Source organism: Penaeus chinensis, chromosome 14 (genome assembly GCF_019202785.1).
Source record: "Penaeus chinensis breed Huanghai No. 1 chromosome 14, ASM1920278v2, whole genome shotgun sequence".
Lineage (NCBI taxonomy): Eukaryota > Metazoa > Arthropoda > Malacostraca > Decapoda > Penaeidae > Penaeus > Penaeus chinensis.
The window spans coordinates 7,195,377-7,204,755 of record NC_061832.1 but is presented as its reverse complement, the minus strand read 5'-3'; positions in this window follow the sequence as shown (position 1 = coordinate 7,204,755).

The window sequence follows — 9,379 nt, the reverse complement described above, 5'->3', positions numbered from 1 at the left end:
ACTGAAACACACACTTAAAGAAAAACAGTCTAAGGTCCTCTTCTGAAAAATTATAAGAAAAGTTGTAAAATGTGTGTGTTTGTGTTTTAAAGGTCATCTGGTGTTAATGGGACACTTGCAAAGTTGAAGTAAAAGGATGCTGTCATGTCCCATTAAGAGACAAATGTTCTGACAACTTATCGTAGGTTTTGCTAACAAAATGCACTACATTGCTAAATGACAAAAAAAAGCTCAGTGAAAGCTCAACATGCTAGTTAGTGCTTGTTCTTGTAGGCCTATACTTGTTTTAGGTGAACTACAATCTTGTTGTAAGTCTGTGATACATGAAACAAGGATGACATTCAGAAGCAAGCAATGTTTTGCATAAAGCTAAAGATGAATTACTAGAAATGAAATCATAATTATAATTTTCATCACTTATTATTACTAAAGCTATCATCTTTAATATGATTATCATTAGTATCTTGCATTCTATTATTATATTGAGTATATTTAGATAATGACCCCCACAATCCCATGCCCATTGCTGCTTTAGGGGCATAGGAGATGGAAGATGGACTCAATGCAGGGTCTCAGCCCTCAATTCAACTAATTTTGCAGTCTTTTCCCCTTCCTTTTTTCATTTCCTTTTCTTCTCCAACCCCTTCTACTATTTACTTCCTAAGGTGTAAGAGCCTTGTTGAAAGGATGAAAGGCTGACTATGTGTCAGTTATGAACACCTTGGGGGAGCCATTGGCACAGTATTCCCCTGTTTAGTTGTCTGGCCCTATACTCTAGGCTTACCATGGTCAGTAATGAAGACTTTGTGCCATTATTGGGGACATCGAGGCTTGCCCCTTTATCAAAGAGCCGCACTGATTTCAATTCTCCCAGTTCCCCAACCCCAGCCTCTCTTCTCTCCAGGAAACCTTCCTTCTCACCCAACATCCCCTACTTCATCTCCTCCACTCCCAAAATTTTCTTCATCAACTACCCCATCGTCCCTTATTACTACTCTGCAGCCTTATTGTCGACCTCTCCACAGTACCACCTCTCACAACACTACTCCCACTTCCCCATGTTCCTGTTCTTCTATTCCCCCACCTCCAGAAACATCTTGAATACTCTGCTTAACTCAGCCAAATGAGATCAATTTTTATGTAAACCCCCACACCCCTTACTCTGACAACACTCTCCTCTTCCAGCAATACCTCCAGGAACAAGTAGTCAAAGTTTCCTTCCACAGCCGCCCCGATCGTTCCCGCCTTGTCACAGTTACATCCGAATCCCAAGCTATAACATTATCAACCCTAACTGACTTCACTGGCAAACCCATTTCTGCCCAACCTCATCTTTCCCTCAATACTTGCACTGGCACTGTCTCCATCTCCCCATCAAAATCCCCTGTTTACAACAAGGATTGGTCAGATTGTGGAAAAGACTTATTCGCCTGCCACATGCAGTATCAGCACAATGCTACACCATTCCCCCTAGAGACTCATAAGTCCCCCACCAATATTGACAAGATTACTTTCCGTAGACATGACCTCGCCTTTAAGGTTTTCATTGGCAGAGAGTCACTCCCTGTCCAATCATGTCAACCTTGGTGGTGGCATCTAGGCCATGCCGCAAATACTGCTTTTCACAGCCCGATGCCCTCTGTGCCCAACTCATGCACGCGTGCCAATTATGGCGGCTCCCATAATGTATTTTGTAGGGGCTCCTCTACCTACAAATTTAAGTCTGAAGTGGAAATTCTCAGATTCAAACTTGGCCTCACTTTACAGGAGGCCAGACAGGAACGCCAATGAGTTTTTACACTCACTCCCTACACCAATAATGTCCTTTGTTCTGCCCCTCCCCTTTCCTCACCCGGTATCTCTTCCCTATCCCACATCTATCCCCTCCCTCTCCCAGTCAGATTCTTTTGCCATTCTAGATCATAACCATTATTCCAGATGCTCCAATTGCTACTCCCCCTGTACCTACTCCTGTTCCTCTTCACCCAGATCATCGCATAAGACAAGCTAAACATTCCACCCCATCCTCTCCTCCATCAACCTCTCCCTCCACCCTTCAAACATCTGTCTCCTCTTTTTACCCCCTCATAAGAAAATCTTTGTTTCTCAGACCTCCCCAGCCAACTCCACTTTAGAAACTCTCGAAGACATTTAAAACTATCTAATCATGACCGAAGATAACATGCCGACACCTCACCCATCCTCCAATCCCTCTGCACCCATTCCTTCTACACTCAAAGTAACTGCCAACATCCATCCTCCTCCTACTGCTGTTCCCCCTACACCCCTTTCTCCCTCGCTCCCAACACAACCCATCCCCCCCCTGCTTCAACTGCACCATCCCCCTTCCTTCTCCATTAACCATTCCGCCTCCCCTGAATACACGTTTGTCACAACAACCCCCTTCCCATATTCTCTCCTTCCTGACAATTTTCCTGAAACTGTGTTCTAATCGCCCTTAAACTCCATTTCTCCTTTGCTAATCCCTACCTTACCATACGGATATCCCTGCAAAATCCCACACTCCTTCCTTTGACGACCTGGATCTAATCACCCTTGTTAATCATTACCTTCCTGAACCGGTATACGAATTATGACGTGAAGCACATTTAATCATCAGCTAATCCCTCCTCTTTATCCTTTTCACTATTACATCCTCAGTGCCTACTGCCCGCAGTATGACTTCACTCAACACCACTCCCTCTTCCACAAGGCCCCGGCCTTCTACTACCCTCAACTTTATAAATCTTTTGAATAATCTGTTTAACCCAGCCAATTCTGATCGATTTTTTGTGATCCCCTCTACAGCCCCTTACTCTGACAACACTCTCCTCTTCCAGCAATGCCTCCAAAAACAAGTATGCGAAGTTTCCTTCCGATCGCTCCCGCCTTGTTAGTTACATCCAAATCCCAAGATAAAACATCATTTACGCTGACTGGCTTCACTTGATAGCCCATTCATGCCGAGCCTCATCCCTCCCTCAGTACTTGCACCGTATTGTCTCCATCTCCCCGACAAACTGCCCTCTCTACGACAAGGGTTGGTCAGACTGTGCAGAAGACTTACTCGTCTGCCTCGTTGGCTATCATGTAGTAAACTTCAGTGCAATATTGCCAAGATTACTTTCCGTAAACATGATGAACATATTTGTGGAGAGTCCCTCCCTCTCCAATCATACCCCCCTCCCGTCAATGTCAGTATTGTTGGAGTTTAAGCACCCTGTCACACCCTACCGCTCTACAGCCCGATGTCCTTTAGCCATGTTTGAACAAACTACTCTGCACAATCATGCACGTGTGCCAATTGCGGTAGCTCCCATAATGTACTTTATAGGGGCTGCCCCACCTACAAGGTTGAGTCTGAGGTAGCAATTTTCAATAAAACTTGGCCTCACTTTACGTGAGGTCGGTGCTGTGCTGTTCAGTGCTGCCTTTGGCTCCCAAGGTGTTTCTACATCCCTACCAGTATATTTTCCTCATCCCACTTCTGCCCCCCCCCCCCCCTCTTCTCCCAGTCATTTTTTTCCAATTCTAAATCCAGACACCCCAATCTCTACCACTATTTAAATCAAGATACTCTACTTTTCCTGTACCTCTTCCTCTTCGCTCGACTCATCGCTAAAGACGTCTGTCCCCTCTTCTCCTCCTCATAAAGAAATCTACGTTTCTCAGACTCTCGAGGACATACAAAACTCTAATCAAGACCCAAGGTAACATGCCTATACATCATCCATTCTCCAATCTGCTCCCATTTCCTATACACTCAAAGTGACTGCCGATATCCATCCTCCTCTTACTCATGTTCCCCCTACACCTCTCCCATTCCCCCTGTTTGATCTGCATCATCATCTCTTCCTTCGCTGTACGCATATGCCTCCCTTATATCATAACAATCCCCTTCCCTGGATTCTCTCCCTCCTGACATTTCTATAATCCTGACATTGATATAATCACTCTTAAACCCTCCTTTCTCCTTTTACTAACCCTTACCTGAAACTGTGGATATTCTCGTTAATCCCTTAGCCCATTTACTTACTCGTTCTACCCGCACCCCTCTTTCCTGAACTGCTATAGGACCTCTAACGTGTAGCACATTTAATCAACTCACCCCCCTCCCCTCTATAAACTACTACACCATTCTATAGTGCTATATGGCCATTGGTATCTAGCACCTTTATTTTGCGTTGTAACCATTAACCACTACTAGATAGTGATAATGGATAATAATAGTGTTTTTGATGATAATTATCTTCATTTGTATTGTTATTATTTTCACTATTACCATTATTATCATAATAATTACAGTTATAGCCGTTGAAATACAAAAATGCACATACCCTGTTTTATATCTGAATTAACTGAACTAGATTTATGTTGTGCGCACCATTTCGGAACGGCAGGAAAGTTGTCCGCCTTGAAGTATTTAGGGGGAACTGTCCACCCTCAGAAATTTAAGAGGAATGTCTGTACAATTAGTTAGAAAAAAATAGGGAAATGTTCACGTTCTAGACAACATCCCTCCTGTAAATATTCCCTCCCGCTTTTTTCGCAGCCCAAACATATCACACACACACACACACACACACACACACACACACACACACACACACACACACACTCACACTCACACTCACACTCACACTCACACTCACACTCACACTCACACTCACACTCACACTCACACATTTATACATACATACACATATATACACATATATACACATGCATACACATATATACACATGCATACACATATATATACATATATACACATATATATACATATATATACACATATATATACACATATATATACACATATATATACACATATATATACACATATATACACATATATACACACGCGCGCGCACACACACACACACACACACACACACACACACACACACACACACACACACACACACACACACACACACACACACACACACACACACACACACACACACACACACACACACACATATATACACAAATATACACACATATACACACATATACACACATATACACATATATATACACACATGAACACACATATATATACATATATATATATATATATATATATATATATATATATACACGCGCGCGTGCACACACACACACACGTGTATAAATGCATTCCCTCAAACAATTATTGTTTGATAGTGAAATGTATTTTTGACGATTGAAAAACATTAGCCATTCATTCAAAATCCACCCTTCCTTTTATTTATCATGACATGACTGATAGTATGACTCTAAATTTCTTCAAAATGAAACAATGTCAAGCACTAAGCTACCCAAGCCTATTGATGACCCCTCTGCCTATAGGTACTTGACAAAAGCAGAAAAAAAAATTCACTAGCAAAATGTCCTAGAGCACGAGAAAGAATTCGTTTGTTTCCAGAACAAACAGCACTTCATAAATGATGCAGAAGTAAGTATTTTGTGTGACACTGCAAATAACTAATTAGAGAGAGAGAATATGTTGCAAAGGACAGTCTAGAAGTGACGGCAGATTGCGAAGAATTAATTAGAGATAAAGGATAAATTGCCAAGGACTAATAAGAAGTGAATGAAAAAATACAAAAGGACTTATTAGGGAAAATGTACAAATTTCAGGGGACTAATTAACGAAAGAGCTAGTTAGGGAAGAATTACAAAGAACAAACTAAAAATGAAATAGAAATGTCAAAGAACTGACCTGGGTTAAAGGACAAATTGCAAAGGAGTAACTAGAGATAAAGGATAGTTTTTGAAGTGCAATTAGGGGTAAAGGACCATGAATATAAGAGCAGATTGCGAAGGACGGGCTAGGGTAAAGAAACAAATTACAAAGGACTAATAATGGACAGATGGAAGCTAGCTGAAACCGTGCAGGCTAAAATCTTTTTTTCTGTGCCGTATCAAAGCCTGACGTTGGCGACCTTGTTTAAATTCATGGTTGTACAAGGGAGTGTACGAAGGTGGTTTCCCGTTGCCTTCCTTCGGGTGATTGAAGAGTTCACCATCTAGAATCATTAGTGAAAATGAAACCAAAGAGATCAGATGAACTCTATTACAGTGGAGGGAAAAGGCATAAAAAAGATAAACAAAAGAAAAAAAAATATTAGGTATACTCACCGTAAATGACGATTAGATGCAAAACTGCCCTTGGAAAAATAATTTGCTAACGTTGCCCATAATGCATATATAACCATTGCAATTAAGTTTTTGGTGACTTCTCTCTTTCAGTGACGTTTCTCTTTATTTCGGTACCCATCTCTTTTCAACTTCAGCATTTAAATAATTTGTTTCCAATTCTTATCCAATATCAGGGTCTTCTAGATGTACTGGATGCTCTCCATGTTTTACCATCTTTGTCAACTTGATAGTTATCTTCATATTCCAGAGACATTTTTCTTAAAAACCTAGTTTCAAAATATTTCGCTAGCCCATATCAAGGAAGTGCATGGCTGGTCGAGGGGGGGAGGGGGCTGGGGGAGCGCACGTGTGTTTGCACCAGGCGCGTGAAGGGGGGAGGTTCTCACTTATTACCAGATTGTCCCACAACTGCCGCTTTTCATGTTAAATTTTCCTGGCTGAGTTCTGTGACCCTGTCATACAGGGTAATATAGTCGCTAATTGAGGGTTCACTACCCTGACTGCCAATGTGGCTTGGGATCTAGATAAGAATGACTCATCTACCCTGATCAAGAATTTACTGTAGAAAGATAAGACAAGTAGGTATACACTCTCACTGGATATATCTCGTTACAGGTCATTAACGACAACAGTCAGTCCTTGTAGCGAAGAGCCAGTGCCTGTTACCCAAATGGATGAATCTTTTTCGCTTATTGCAAAAGTGATGCTTGGAGTGCAGTGAATGAGGCCAAGGGATCGGCCCTTGAAGTATGTGATACAACATTGAGGAATGATAGATATGATGAGTTCCTTTACCTCTGCTTTTAGTCGAGGCAATAAATACTGTATTTCTAGTCAATTTATGATCATGACCAAGTTCTCACTCATAGGCTGAGCTCGCAGAGGAGGCAGGCTATTATCATTGTGGGATAAGTCCATGGCCTTGGCTAATAAGTGTCCTTTGCATAGAAACCATTTTAGCACCCTGACTAAATGATACAACCAGTAGTTTGCAGACAATTTGCTATCAAGTTCTAGTGGTTACAGCATCTTTTGCTTGGAATACATGTCTGGAAAGACAACTTGAAGATCTTAATAAAGACCTGAGCTGCCATCAGATCAAAGCAAGTACTCAAGAAAGGGAGACTGGCCTCCATACAAAAGCTGAGAACCTTTGTCCTTCTGGGAGCACCGAAAATGATTCTAGCAGCCCCATTTCGAACTAGCAGTTGCCTGTTCCTGAGTCGGCATGATAGTAGTTAGGGCGACGACAGCATAATCCATGATGGAATGGATCACAAGGATCAGGCGACATCCTTATGCCTTAGTGTAGGGACATCCCCTGGAAAGTAAGCATTTAATCTACTCCTACCACCTTTTCTCTCTCTCTCTCTTTTTTTTTTTTTTCTTTTTTTTTTTATTAAGTTTTTACCCCTACTCCTGGTTCGTCCAGGAGTAGGGGTACCTACCGTGTAACACTCCTTAGACATGAGGTCCAGATAACACTGGGACCTCTTTATCCCTGTGGATATGATTACAATATCATCTGCATAGGAGATTCTCTTCTGGAAAATAAAAGTTGATTTCCAAGGCAATTTAACGGTCTTTTCCAAGAAGAGGATGACAACCACAGAGCCAATATCAATAACATGAATGGCTAGACTGTGAGCTGTACTCGTTCCCTTGTTGAACTCATGCATTTTTTTCTGGAAGAGGTTCCCAACTTCAATTGGAGTGTTCAACTCCATTATTTTCACCATTTTACCCAGGCGGCTAAGCAGAGGGATACAACAGTAATTACCTAGTTCCCTTGGTTTTGGGATAGGAGCTATGTTAGCCTTTCAAACTGTGGGGATGTAGAGCTTGGGTCAGTTCTTGGGTCTGAGTGGGATCTGGCCTTCTATGCCCCCCTTAATTCCATTTCAAACCATACAGCCCATCTTGCTATATAGTGTCATGGGTATAACTGACAACCTCTCTGAGGAGGGGGAGGATTCTTAGGGGTTCTGTGAATTCTGAAGTTTCTCCAACAGGTTTCTCCTATAAGAGGAAGGTCCTCATCAGCCTGTTGGTTGGATGTTACAATTTCCAATCCATATGAAACAGGGAAGCCACGTTATAACATCTTGACTTTCCTAGCCACAAGTGTTTAAGTCATGAAACTCACGTTTCTACTCTTTTGTTTCCTCGAGGAATATGTGTAGGCTGATCTTTGGGGACAATAAGTATTCCTCTATTTCTGCAAGCTGTGGTTAAGAACAGAGCCTTTTTGGAATTCAGGAGTCTACTGAAAGGGGCAGTCAGAACCGTTGGATATGGTTGAAATTTTAACCTGGGTGTTCAGGTTTCCAAACCAAGTACATAGGCTTCGATTATTTACGGCTACTTTTCTGGACCGGCGCAGATGCTGAAGGTCTAAAAGGAGCAGTCTGAGCCTCGATTTTAGTTCTGTCCGGCACAAGGTCTGAGGCCAGAGGTCTCGTTTTGTTCCCAGGAGTCTGGTTAGGTTCCAGGGTGGCTGTTGTTAACCTGTTCCGGCAGTTGTCACCTTGTGTTAAGATATTTATTTCTTTAGCTATTTTTTTCTTGTACAGAACAGCCTCTCACACCCTCACCCATCCCGAAGTCCAAGTCCAAGAAGTAAAAGTGAGTATTAGAGCCTGCCCATTTAACAGCTACAGGGGTAATGATGACAGGGTACATGCAGCTGCTGAAGGCAGCAGCGGAACCTATGCATTGCCGATGAAGCGGTCACAACTTGATCTTGGTCTACCGAGAAAACCAATCGATTGACCTGACCAAGCTTGGATGAAACCGTTCGTCTTGCCGGAATAAGCCACACGGCATACTCATGCAAGACAAATACGTGAGTAGGTGAAAGCCCCTGGTCTCCAGCAGGGAGCCCACCTCAACGGGAGGAAGAAGACCATTTCCGAGAAGGATGTGTGTTTTCATTGTTTTATCGGGATTCCCAGGGGTACCACATTTCAACACCAGGATGGAATTTGCAATTGTTTACGTATAAACAATCATTTTACAGGGATAAATATTAGCATACCATTGCCACGGTATTCGGAATAAAGCTTGTACATCATATCTATGAGTCAGAGAGCATTACTGCTGCTGGTGATAATAATGATGCTAATAATAATAATGATGGTGATTATAATGATGCTGATGATGATAATAGTTAAAAAACATAATAATAATAAGGATAATGATTATGATAATAATGTTATTTTTAATATTA